A 14317-nucleotide genomic window follows, 5' to 3' on the forward strand; every position below is an offset into this window, starting at 1 on the left:
GGGGGTTGCCACATGGGGCCCTGGGGACCTCTGAGCCCTTTAATAAAAAAAAAAATATATATATATATAAAAAAAAATGTAATTTTTTTTATAAAAAAATAAAAAAGGTGGGTTGCCATCCGGGGGCCCTGGAGACCCCTGGGCCCTTTAATAATAATAATAAAATATATATATATATATATATATATATATATATATATATATATATATATATATATATATATATATACACATATATATATATATTATATATATATAAAAATAAAAAATATATAAAAAAAACATTTTTTTACAAAAAATAAATAAAAAAAAGGGGGGTTGCCGTCCGGGGCCCTGGAGACCCCTGGGCCCTTTAATAATAATAATAATAAAATATATATATATATATATACACATATATATATATTATATATATATAAAAATAAAAAATATATAAAAAAAAACATTTTTTTACAAAAAATAAATAAAAAAAGGGGGGTTGCCGTCCGGGGCCCTGGAGACCCCTGGGCCCTTTAATAATAATAATAATAAAATATATATATATATATACACATATATATATATTATATATATATAAAAATAAAAAATATATAAAAAAAACATTTTTTTACAAAAAATAAATAAAAAAAAGGGGGGTTGCCGTCCGGGGCCCTGGAGACCCCTGGGCCCTTTAATAATAATAATAATAAAATATATATATATATATACACATATATATATATTATATATATATAAAAATAAAAAATATATAAAAAAAACATTTTTTTACAAAAAATAAATAAAAAAAAGGGGGGTTGCCGTCCGGGGCCCTGTGGGCCTCCGGGCCCCTGGGGACCTCCGGACCCCTAAAAAAAAAAAAAAAAAAAAAAATTTTTTTTTTTTTTTTTTTTTAAAGGGGGCCCCCTATTGGGTGGGGCCCCTGGGCTTGAGCCCAGTCAAGGCCAATGGTAAGTCCGGCCCTGCCCACACCGCACGGCGCCTCTTTGAGCTAAGAAAGCTAAGCACAAAAATGAATAAAAAAATGCACTGCAAACGCAGTGCTAATTGCAGCGCAAAATACATGCAGAACACATTCAAGCGCACGTTAAGTGCACTTCAAATGCATGTAAACATGCAGTCAAAGTCAGTTATGTGCAGTTTCTGGTGTGAATGGGCACTTAAGGTGTCTAAACGCATGTAAATATAGGTAAATGCCATTACATTTAAACACGAGGCTGGATCAGTGTTGCCAACCGTTAGTATTTTTACTGGCAGCCAGTAAAAAATGGGCACTTTTCTTCTGCCAGTAAATGCCAGTAAGAGGAAAAGTTTGCCAGTAAAAAAATATGGCTGCGACACTCGGCTCGGAACTGCGCATGTGCAGTTCTAGTCTGAAAGCGGGTGAGACCATCCAAGTGCCTTCTACAGTGTGTTCAGTCAGTGCTGGCAGGGAACAGGACTAGTGGAGGTGGTGCCTGAGAGTGTCATGTGATGTCTTGGTGCAAGGGTGCCAAGTGGAGTGGCCGGAGTGGGAGCAAGGCAAGCCAGGAGCAGGACTGTCAATGCTGTTTGGAGTGGAGGGACCACCTGGTGTGGAGAGAGACTGTCACTGTAACTCCGAAGGGGACGTGCTATATTGGGGATCTTTGCTGCTGAACTCTGCTGTCAGTGTCACTGTGAAAGTTAATTTCATGTTTGTGTGCCGCCCATTCTAATTTCTTGCCCTCCTGAGTCCTGTCCCTGAGCTACCTATTTACTATATCGAAAAAAGAATAAGAAATATGTTTTTTGCCTTAATATCTACCTTAACCACTTGACACCCGCCCGTCGTCAAATGACGGCGGGCGAAATGCTCTATTGTTCTGACAGGACGTCATATGACGTCCTGTCATTTAAAGCCTCTAGAGCGCGCGCGTGCGCACCCGTCGCGTCACTGGGAACACAGTGCGCGTGCCTGGCGGCCGCGATTAGCCAGTAACTGAGCAGGGATGTGGAGCTCTGTGTGTAAACACAGAGCTCCACGTCCTGTCAGGGAGAGAGGAGACCGATCTGTGTCTCTTGTACATAGGGACACCGATCGGTCACCTCCCCCAGTCACCCCCCCTTCCCCCACAGTTAGAACACACCCAGGATACACATTTAACCCCTTCCCCGCCCCCTAGTGGTTAACCCCTTCCCTGCCAGTCACATTTATACAGTAATCAGTGCATATTTATAGCACTGTTCACTGTATAAATGTGAATGGTCCCAAAAATGTGTCAAAAGTGTCCGATGTGTCCGCTATAATGTCGCAGTCCCGAAAAAAAATGCAGATCGCCGGCATTCCTAGTAAAAAATTTTTTTAAAAAATCATCATGTCCCCTATTTTGTAGGCAATATAACTTTTTCGCAAACCAGGTTATTGCAAATTTTTTTTTTTTTTTACCAAAAATATGTAGAATAATACGTATCGGCCTAAACTGAGAAAAAAAAAATATTCTTAAAAAATGGGATATTTATTTTACCAAAAAGTAAATAATATTGTGGTTTTTTTTTTTCCAAAATTAAGCTCTTTTTTTATTTATAGCCCAAAAAATAAAAACCGCACAGGCGATCAAATACCAGCAAAAGAAAGCTCTATTTGTGGGGAAAAAAAGGACGTAAATTTTGTTTGGGAGCCACGTCGCACGACTGCGCAATTGTCAGTTAAAGCGACGCAGTGCCGGAAGCTAAAATCTGGGCCGGAAGGGGGTGTATATGCACAGTAGGCAAGTTTTATACAGTATTGTACTTATTTGTAGCCGAAATACTGACATTTGTACTTAAAACTGTAATTTGTAACTTTTTGAAATGCCAGTAAAGGTTTGGATGTCGTGTCAGTAAATTTCAATCTGGTAGGTTGGCAACACTGGGCTGGATCTGGGAAGTACTGTTTCCACAGTCGTTTCTCCTGCGTTTAAATAAAGCAAACGCCAGAAGTAGTGTGACTTAAGCATTCAAACATGAACATATGCAATTCTGCTGATGACGAGCTATTTATGGTGCACCAAGTTTAGGGAGCCTGCAATGATGTAATGTAAACACTGCTTTGCAGAATGATGTAATGCGGAAGCAGCCAGGCAGAGAAGGGTTACAGGTGGGTGTGGTGGAGGGAGGCTGATTAATGCCGCTCTGCACCTGTCCCACTATTGTGTGTTTGCTCCTCAACCTGTGCTGTGTGCTTGGAGGACTAGGATATTGTGCTGTGTGCTAGTGGGACATTGGCTGGTGAGTATCTGCAGGAACACTGACTGCCCCTCCAGGCTGGTCAATGTTAATGCTTAAGTACCATGACTTGTGTGTGTCCAGGTGTGTATGTGTGGAACAATGGTGCTGCAGCCATACTCCCTCCTTCCTGCTGTGTGTAAGTTATGTGATATGCAAAGAAGGTCTCATTTTACTAAACTACCTGATGTGATTAGCAGCAGCGAGCAGGCAAATAATTGTACACCAGTTTCTAGGCTACGGAGATGGTGGCGACCTCTATGAGGCGCCATTCTCACCAGCCGCCTGTGTTTGGCTTATTTAAAAACATAAACTATCTGGGAAAGTATAAATATGCATTCAGAGTAGAGTATTTATCTGTCCCCGGATGGACCGGGTTCTGTTGTCTCAAAATGCACCTAAAAAACCTTTTTAAATTTTTGGATGTTTATTGCCAGTGTAAACAAGGTCTTGATCTTTCCTGGTAAATGTCCTATAGAGCAGTGGTGTGGTCATCAACCCTGTCCTCAGGGCCCACTAACAGGCCAGGTTTTATTTATCACCTTGGGGAGATGCAGACTAGAATACTGCAAACACTGAGCAGCAAATGATCTCACCTGTGATGTAGTTTAGTTATCTTGCAAACCTGGCCTGTTAGTGGGCCTGAGCACAGGGTTGATGACCACTGTTATAGAGTGAAATTTAAAAGGGACTGTTTCTAAGTCCTTTAATTCTTAAAGTGTTAAACCCAAAAGCAAACCCTTACCCTTAGTCCAGCTTGCCAACTTAGATGTCTTGGCTGCATTTTTTTGTTTTTTTATTATGCTTTTGTGTTCATCTGGTGATCCTGCCAGTAAGATTGTTTTAAACAGAACAAGCTATCCTGCAAACGTAGCAGTTGGAAGGTTAAGGCTAATCGTTTACCAGGCATGCTTTATAACAATGTAACCCAGTGTTTCTCAACTCCAGTCCTCAAAGCGCTCCAACAGGTCATGTTTTTCAGGATTTCCCTCAGATGAAATGGCTGTGGTAATTACTAAGGCAATGAAACGTATCAAATGCCTGTGCAAAAAAAAAAATGGCTTAAAAACCTGACCTGTTGGGGCACATTGGGACCTGGAGTTAAAGCGGGGTTTCACCCAAAAATCAACTTTCTGCCAATAGATCCAGCATACTGCTGACATCTGCAGTATGCTGTTTTTTTTTTTGGTACTTATCGTTTTATCAGCCTATGTTATCCCGCTCCGAGCGGGGATTCCTTCCGGGTAAAGACGCTCGAGTGTTTACGGCGCCTTCGCAGTCAGCTCTACATGGCAGGCGTAAACACTCGAGTGTCACTTCGGGTATTTTCGGAAGGCGTGACGCGCTTTAGCAGCCCGTCAATCAAATCCGCTTGGCTTAGGAACGCCTATTCCCTGAAGGAATCCCGCTCGGAGCCGGATAACAACGCTGATAAAACGATAAGTACCAAAAAAAAAAAAAAAACAGCATACTGCAGATGTTAGCAGTATGCTGGATCTATTGGCAGAAAGTTGATTTTTGGGTGAACCTCCGCTTTAAGAAACACTGATGTAACTTCTTAATTGTTTTATACATTTGTTGGGCACCTTTTACACACAGAGAAATAGACTATCCGTTCCCAGCTGCACTTGGAGGCTGTGTGGTGCAAGATTTAGCGCATTGCATGTGTTTTATTGTTTTAAAAAAAAAAAAAAAAAAAAAACTTTATTTGAAGTGTACAAAACGTACACTTCATTCATGGTGATGTACAGCAGCTTGATGCTATTCTGTACAGTGTGCTATGATAAAATGCAGCATGCTGCAGTGCAGCCCCAGGTTGCATTGCAGTGTGAATGCCACACACAGGAAACAACTGTTTTCTTGCGGTGACAGATATTTTACAATGTGTGGGCCAGATCCTCATAGCGAGTACGCCGGCGTATCTACTGGTACGCCGGCTTACTTTCAAATTACCCGCGTCGTATCTTTAGTTTGAATCCTCAAACCAAGATACGACGGCATCTGGGTTCGATCCGACAGGCGTACCCCTTCGGATCGTAGATGCAATACTTCGGCGTCTGCTGGGTGGAGTTTGCGTCGTTTTCCGCGTCGGGTATGCAAATAAGCTTTTTCCGACGATCCACGAACGTACGCGCGGACGTCGCATTCTCTTACGTCGTCTCTAGTCGGCTTTTTCCGGCGTATAGTTAAAGCTGCTATTTTGCGGCGTATAGATAGACTTGCCATGTTAAAGTATGGCCGTCATTCCCGCGTCGAAATTTGAATTTTTTTTTTTTTTTTTTTTTTTTTTTTTTTTTTTTTTTGCGCAAGTCGTCCGTCATTTAAATGAATCGCGCCCCCTAATCGCCAATTTGAATTCCACCGCCAGAAATACACTACGCCGCCGTAACTTGCGGCGCAAAATCTTCCTGGATTCGACTTAAAGCCAGGTAAGATACGGCGGCGTAGCATATCTCTGATACGCTGCGCCTATCTAAATGTATGTGAATCTGGCCCTGTGAATTTAAAGGGTTGTAAAGATGTGTGTGTGTGTGTGTGTTTTTTTTTGTTTTTTTTCTCTAAATGGGTTCCTTTAATCTAGTGCCTTCTTGGTTCACTTACACTTTGTGTTTTAAAAAAAAAAAAAACGCACACAAAGCGGGAGCGCGCATCTCCAATCGTAGTAAGAAGCCTCTGACATGTTTCCTACCATGTGATCAGCTGATCATCGCATAAACCAGCCCAGGAAGTGCCAGTAAATGGCATTCCTCGGATTGCACTGACGGGGAGAGCCGATCGGCAGCTCTCCTTGTCAGAGGGGGCAGTCTGTGCTGCTAATTGACCCATTGATTATCAGCACAACCCCATCAGATGTGCCACCACATGGGCACATCTAAGTATGCAGACATCTGGGGAAAAGCTGTCCCCATAGACCATCCCCCGCACTGCCGTCTCTCACCGTTGTCGGTCTGCAATTGTAACCGGAAAGGCTACCCTGCAGTAGAGCAATCTGAAAGCAAGGAAGCAACGCGGGATCGTGCCCACGGATATTCGAGGCTTGGGTAAGTAAAACGGGGGCTCCGGTGTCTGCATGGTGTTTTTTCACCTTAATGCATTCAGGTGAAAACACATCTTTACAACCACTTTAAGACTGGCATGCCATTAAAGTTCATGTGTGTAAAAGGCAGGTGTCCAAATACTTTTGATCTGTGTACACACACACCTTGGTTTGCAAGCATAATTCGTTCCAGAAACATGCTTGTAATACAAAGCACTTGTATATAAAATCATTTTTTTTTTTTTACAGGGTATAAAAAAGAGGCACCTCTAAATGTAGCAATAAGTTGCTAAATGTTGTACCTTCATTATATGTAACCATATTGCTACACTTAGAGCAGGGGTCTCAAACTCAAATTATCTGAGGGCCACAAGACAAGTTTTCATATCCCATGGGGGGCCGCATGCAAACTTTCAAACTTCAAAAACAACAGTACTGGTGTCAGCGAACACATTATTAACCCCCAGCACTGGTTTCAGTGAGCGCATTATTACCACCAGCACTGGTGTAAGTCAGGGTTTGACAAATTTGCTTGGAATCTAGGAGCCAGCTAAAAAAGTTAGGAGCCAGAAAACGCACCCCGTCCCGACGAGCTTGCGCGCAGAAGCGAACACATACGCGAGCAGCGCCCGCATATGTAAACAGTGTTCAAACCACACATGTGAGGTATCGCTGCGATTGGTAGAGCGAGAGCAATAATTCTAGCTCTAGACCTCCTCTGTAACTTAAAACATGCAACCTGTAGATTTTTTTAAACGTCACCTATGAAGATTTTAAAGGGTAAAAAAGTCTGTCGGCATTCCACAAGCGGACACAATTTTGAAGCGTGACATGTTGGGTATGAATTTACTTGGCGTAACATTATCTTTCATAATATAAAAAAAAAATGGGGATAACTTTACTGTTGTCTTATTTTTTAATTAAAAAAAGTGTAATTTTTTCCCAAAAAAGTGCGCTTGTAAGACCGCTGCGCAAATACGGCGTGACAGAAAGTATTACAACGATCGCCATTTTATTCTCTAGGGTGTTAGGATAAAAAATATATATAATGTTTGGGGGTTCTAATTAGAGGGAAGAAGATGGCAGTGAAAATAGTGTAAAATTACATTAGAATTGCTGTTTAACTTGTAATGCTTAACTTGTAATACCAACGGCCACCACCAGATGGCGCCAGCTCACATCTGGTGGTAATAACTTGTAATACCAACGGCTCACCACCAGATAGCACCAGCTCACAAAAAAAAAAAAATTTTTTTTTTTTTTTTTTTTTTTACTCTTTGCTCCCCCCACTTCCACCCTGCCTGCGGGCCATTTATAACTGGTCCGCGGGCCGCAAATGGCCCGCGGGCCGGTACTTTGAGACCACTGACTTAGAGGCTCCTCTCCTTTGTTTTGTTTTGTTTTTATATACTTGGTTGTGACGTGACGCTACTCTTATATCAAGACATTGCTTGTATAGCAAGGCAAAATGTATTAAAACCTTTTGCTTGTCTTACAAAACGCTCTCAAACCAAGGTTTTACTGTATTACCGTATTTATCTTCGTATAGCGCGCACCCCCAACCCGGAAGGGAAATTTCGGGGGGAAAAAAGAAAATACTTACAGTTTGCCCCTCGTCGGTGTCTTGTCCGGCGGCCTTGTCCAGTCCGGCGTCCGTCTGCGGCCTCGGTGGTGTCCTCCCCGCTTCTCCTGCGCTGTTTTTGAGTCGATTCCCGCACTGTGTTTGAACGCCGACATATACCGAGCGCAGTACACTCGGGCACGCTCGGCTCCTCTCGCATAAAGGCTAGGAGGCGGCACAGGGCGTGACCGCGAGGGGAGCCGAGCCTGGCCGAGTGTACTGCACTCGGTACATGTCGGCGGCGACATTCAAACACAGCGCGGGGATCAGCGTATATCGCGCACCCATGATTTCCCCTGATTTTAAGGGGGGGGGAAGTGCGTGGTATACGCCGATAAATACGGTATACAGAAGACGTGGATATTGTGTTTCTATAAAGCAGAAACACTGATCCATGTCTTCCAATAGTAAGCCCCCCCCCCCCCCACTACTACATTGAAACATTAGCTAGGCACACAGTTTAAACCCCTTTCCTGCCAGTGTTCGTACAGTGACAGTGCATATTTTTAGCACTGATCGCTGTAATGTCACTATTGGCCCAAAAAAGTGTCATTTATTTTTTTTGTCTGCTGCAATATCGCAGTCCCACTATAAGTTTCTGATCACTGCCATTGCTAGTAAAAGAAAAAATGAATACAAATTTCCAATCGTTTGTAGATGCTATAACTTATTTTCTTTTATTTTTACCAAAAATATGTAGCAGAATACATAATGGGCTTTGTTTTTGTTTTTTTACTTTTATTGGATGTATTTAGAGCAGAAAGTAAAAAGTCGTTCTTTTTAGCATTAAAAAAAAAAAAATGCAGAGGTGATCAAAAAGCTCTATTTGTGGGGAGAAAGACATTACATTATATTTGGGTACAGTGTTGCACGACCGTACAATTGTCAATGTAACAGTGCTGTATTGCAAAAAAAAAAATGGCCTGGTAAGGAAGGGAGAAATCTTCCAGAGGTGAAGTGGTTTAGGTGCACTCCACTAGTTCAGATTGTGCCTCTTGGGCTCTTCAACTCCAGGTATAAAAAGGACCAGGGAACAGAGGGTGGCTGGGAGAACATTCTGACAGTACTGAAAGTAATATCGGAGAAAGGCTTCCAGAAGAACCAACTAATGTTCCTCAAATTTATGGTAAAGTTGTTGTATGCCTGGCTCTGGAAAGCCACTGTGACAGTAGGTGAGGACTGTTTCCACACACTAGACATGCAGGCTCTAGCAATTTTAGAATATATTGAAGAAATGTATGGTATAATTTCCTGGATAGAGGAGTTGGGTCCAAGAGGACAATGGCCGGGTTGTCTGAGAAAGATGTGGAAGTATTTGATTATTCCAAAGGCCTGCTGCCAAAAGAGTACAACCCAAGCGCTGCACCAGTTTTGTGGGCAGCTTTAGGTTGTTCCTACTATCGCAACTTTTAGCTATGGCCGTGACCGGTTCTAAAAAATGACCAGCAGTTCAGATGAGCACACCTGGCAGTAAGTAAGATCAACTCCAAATCTGGATGAAGTGTCGGAGGTATGGAGACCCCAGCCTTGGCACAGCCCTGTTACATGCAACACATTTGTGTACTTGGTGCTAAAAGGTTACATGAGTTTGTTGCCCGCGCCAAAATTTGTTGTGCTGGGGAACGAGAGAATTCTAAAGTGTCTGGTAATAATTTGGGTATTTGAAATATTCTTCAGACCAAAAATGCATATACAGTATTGTCGTGCGTGTTTTGTTTTTTGTGTTTGTTTGTTCGTTCCTACATTCATTAGGTTTTTGTTCATTCTGTAGCCAGCAGTGGGTGGTAGTTGGCCAAACTCAACAGAAGTGTTCCTACATGCAAAGGTTGGGGGTCAACTAGGCATGTATGATACATAGATCTATCCTCCTGGAGGAACCCATGAAGGTGCTGGCAGCTGGAATAGATCGTAAAGCTTGTTATTCAGGGGAAGTTTTGTGTGTGTGTGTGTGTGTGTGTGTTAGATATATCTATCTATCTCTCTTCCAGCCTAGGCCATCTTATTTTGACATTCTCCCCCCCCCCCCCTCTCTCTGAAAAACCAGGAAATCTCCATTATTCAAAATTCAGTTGTCGGTGCAGTGGTATCTCTTGGAGGTTATTGGGACAGCCATGGAATAGATACTGCAGGTCAATTGTCAGGCATGTGCTGTATAAGGCCAGGTTCACACCTATGCGAATTGAGTGCGGCTTAAACCGCATCCAATTCGCAGGACTTTTCAAAATACATTGTTTTCAATGAGGCTGGTTCACATATGTGCGATGCATCCGCACTGCGCATTGCCTCCAAATCGTGTGCGGTTTTTATGTCTTGCGGTGCGGCTCAGGTGCGAATTCAGTCCCATGATCTTCTATGGGTACACATCTAATTCGCAGATGTGTTCAGTTCTCTTCAGGAATTTCTCTCATTCAGCTCAATACAATTCTCCCCCACTCTCCTCTCACCTGGAACTTCTCCCAGGTCTCCAAATTCGCATCTAAAATGTTGCTAATCTGCTGAACACTTCTTATCTCTCTGCAGAGATAAGAGAGCTGAAATTCGCACCGCACTAGTGTGATTCAGGCCTTAAAGTTATGAGAAGGGCTTCTGACATTGAATTAGTCTGATATGAAGACAAGCATTATTAAGGTGTAGCTATTCTATTAAATTACTTGGTAAACATTTTTTAAATGATCAAAGTAGCTTTGAAGAGGCAATTCTGTCATCTAGAGAAAAACAATCTGTTTTGCTGTGTTTATTGGGTACTTGTTTAAATGAGCTAGTTTAAATTGGGATTACAGCGGGTGTAACCATGCACACTCTAGATTTACAAAGATTTTTAAGGGAAAATGCTCCTCAGGACAACCATAAATCTGGGACTCTACAGTTGGGCAAGAACTGTTAAAATATTCATGATTTTTTTTTTTTTTTTGGGATATCAACTGAAAAAGTTGGGGAGGGGTTAGGTAATGACACACAAGGTATCTCAATATAACTTGTACAAACCAAATTACAGTACAGTCTGGGTAATTGTTTGGAAGGTTTTGTGATGAGGTGCTTGGTTATGGCTTTAATTAGATTTAACTTGAACTGGTGTCATCTTTTCCAGCATCACATACAGTCGTGCTTAAGGGTTTTCATAAAATCGCAAGAATTGGCATGGATATTGAAAATGACTGATCATGCCAAAAAACTGTACCCTGGAATGTTTGGCCTTTGTACAGACAAATAAGCTGACCCAAACATTTAAAAATGACAATTAAAGGTTAATTTCCCACATCTGTGGCTTTTTAAATTGCAATTGGTGTCTGTCTGCGTCTAAATAGTCAATGAGTTTGTTGGCTCTCTCGTGGCTGCAATGGGGAGCAGAAAAGCATTTTTAAAAGACCTGCGCAACAAGGTAATAAAGATGGCAATGTATATAAAAAGATATCCAAAGTCTTAATAATGCCAGTCAGTACTGTTCAATCGATGTTTAGGAAGTGGGGGGGAATCTGTATTTTCTTTTGATGCCAAGGTCAGGTAGAAAAACAAAGATTGCAGCCACAACTGCCAGAAGAATTGTTGTGATGCAAAAAAAAAACCCACAGGTAACCTCGGGTGAAATGAATGCTACTCTATGGCACAATACGATACTTGAACAAAATTGAGCTGCATGGTCGTGTTGCCAGAAAGCAGCCTTTACTGCGCCAATGCCACAAAAAACATGGTTACAAACAATATGGCTAACACCTTGACATGTCTCACAGCTTCTGGCACACTGTAATCTGGAATGACAAATGCTGTAAAGGCACAGGGAATCTTGTGGCAAGATGATTGCAACATGTTAAATACCGGCAGACAATTTGCATTCTCATGGAAAGCAGTGCATGGGACGCTCTTGGACTTTCCAGTCTCAGAATTTTGAACAGCTGTCATTTCATTACATGTTGCAATGTTTTGTGTTGCTTGTGCCATTCTGGTATGACCTACAGTTAAATATAAATCCCATAAGCGTGTGTGTGTGTGTGTGTGTGTGTGTTCGTTTTCTTCTCCTGCTCACATGTTTTCTTCAAAAATAGTACATGCTGTATACTACCAATTCTCTCTAAGGCAGTGTTTTTCAACTCCAGTCCTCAAGGCGCCCCAACAGGTCATGTTTTCAGGCTTTCCATTATTTCTCACAAGTGATTTGATCAGTTTCACTGCCTTAGTAATTACCACAGCTGTTTCAGCTGAGGGAAATCCTGAAAACATGACCTGTTGGGGCGCCTTTAGGACCGGAATTGAAAAGCACTGCTCTAAGGCACAGGTGTCAAACACAAGGCCCACGGGCCGAATCCAGACCTGTACTTTCTGCTTTCAGGCAATGCATCCAGCAGCATAAGGAAGGGGGGGGGGGGGGGCGTTCAATGATGTAAGGGAGGGTGGGGGACTCAACTTCTGATGGTGGGGTGGCTCTTGACATCTAATATATGGGGAGGGGATGCACGGGACATCTAATCTTGCAGATACAACTGGCCCTTTTGAGGGAAATCGTAATGCTGATGTGGCCCACGATGAAATGGAGTTTGATACCCCCTGCTCTAAGGGTATGAAAACTTTTAAGTACAACTATACATGTCTAGCTTCTTTTTATTTATTTATTTTTTATTTTTCCTCGGCTGATGGGAGAAAGTAATGCAAGCAGTGTATAGTGGAGTTCTAGTCAGAGCTTGCTAAGTTCTGAATACTGAGGTTCAATGTAAACTGCCATTTGTTCGCCTGTCATTTTGTTATTTTTTTTTTTTTTTTCTTTGCTTTGAACAAATGAGCATTTTTGTTTTTTAGCCCTCATTCACATCTGGCCTATTTGACATGCTAAATCTGGGCCTATTGTCGGCAACAGCACTGTCCAAATTGGTGTGATGCCGACTTTTGCAGCGCCGCATCGATTCCCACAAGTAGTTCTTGCACTACTTTTTGGCAACTTTGGGGGTGATTTCAATATCCATCTGTGCATGAACTCCCAAAGTCGGACAAATGCCGGTTTGAAATCGTGCGCGTTCAGCAGAACTCGCACGATTTCAAACCCTTATTCAGTGTGAACCTAAGCTTATGCTCCTATGTTTGAAAGATTTCATGTCTGAATTGTGAAAAATAAAATGCTCAGTTGAGCACCAGTGCTTTGACACTTTCCCTACCGAGTCATTGTAAAATTACGTCAGCGGGAACCCTCCCTCTGGGTGGACGTCATATGACGTCCTTGCCTTCCCGGGCGGCTAGGGGGCGTCGCATTGCTCAGGACCAGGTGCGTGTGCCCGCCGGGCACCCGCAATCATGGCAGGACCATGGATCTGTGTAAACGCACAGATCCATGTCCTGTCAGCGGTGAGGAGACCGATGTGTGTTCCCATTACAGAGGAACACACATCGGTCTCCTCCCATTGTGAGTCCCCTCCCCCCCCACAGTTAGAACACACTTTAGGGAATACATTAACCCCTTCAGCTCCCTAGTGTTAACCCCTTCCCTGCCAGTCACATTTACACAGTAATCGGTGCAGTTTTATAGCACTAATCCATGGGTCTTCAAACTACGGCCCTCCAGGTGTTCAGGAACTACAATTCCCATCATGCCTAGTCATGTCTGTGAATGTCTGAGTTTTACAATGCCTCATGGGATTTGTAGTTCCGCAACAGCTGGAGGGCCGCAGTTTGAGGATCCCTGCACTAATCGCTGTATAAATATGAATGGTCCCAAAAAATGTCAAGTGTCCGATATGTCCGCCGCAATGTCACGGTCACAATAAAAATGGTAGAGCCATTACTAGTAAAAAATAAATAAAAATGCCATTCGATTCCCTATTTTGTATATGCTAGAACTTTTTTTTTTTTTTTTTTTCAAATATGTAGACTCCTCCTCCAACCTCCTCTCTGCGATAGGGACAACTAATCCATGTGCCCTGTTTTGCTCATGTCCTTAATTTGGTGGTGCAGCGGTTCTTGGGCAGGTACCTAGGCTTACAGGATGTCCTGAAGCAGGCCAGGAAAGTCTGTGCATTTCCAACGGTCATATAATGCTAGTGCTCGGCTGGCAAGACCTCCAAAGGGAATACAACCTGCCCAAGAACCGCCTAATCTGTGACATGCCCATCAGGTGGAACTCTACGCTGGCCATGCTGCAGTGGCTGCACACGCATCAGAGGGCCATCAATGAGTATCTGTGCCAATATGGCAGCAGAACTGGGTCAGGGGAGCTTTTTGTTTGTTTTTTTTGCGTCAGTGGGCCATGATCGGGGATGCATGTACTGTCCTGTCACCATTTGAGGAGGCCATGAGGATGGTGAAAATGCATGCATCAGTGAGACTGTCCCTCTTATTCACATGTTGGAGCACACGCTGCATGGAATAATGGACAGGGCCCTTGAGGCAGAACAGAGGGAGGAAGAGGAGAACTTCCTTACCTCTCAAGGCCCCCTTTATCCAGACAGTGTTCCTGC

The 14317-nt window shown here is 42.8% G+C and overlaps 1 protein-coding gene across 2 annotated transcripts in view; it reads left to right on the forward strand.

The window, feature by feature from the left end:
* The window catches only part of LOC120929420 (small cell adhesion glycoprotein), a 46201-nt gene that overhangs the window by 15544 nt on the left and 16340 nt on the right, over window positions 1–14317 (forward strand). The window contains exon 1 of one of the 2 annotated variants that reach the window (XM_040340836.1): window positions 3120–3225. The exons of the other annotated variant lie outside the window; for it this stretch is intronic. The gene's annotated coding sequence lies outside the window, so the exon portion shown is untranslated. Of the gene's footprint in view, window positions 1–3119; window positions 3226–14317 lie in introns of those variants that run through there. 2 annotated transcript variants of the gene reach the window in all.

This window comes from Rana temporaria, chromosome 2 (assembly GCF_905171775.1).
Source record: "Rana temporaria chromosome 2, aRanTem1.1, whole genome shotgun sequence".
NCBI lineage: Eukaryota > Metazoa > Chordata > Amphibia > Anura > Ranidae > Rana > Rana temporaria.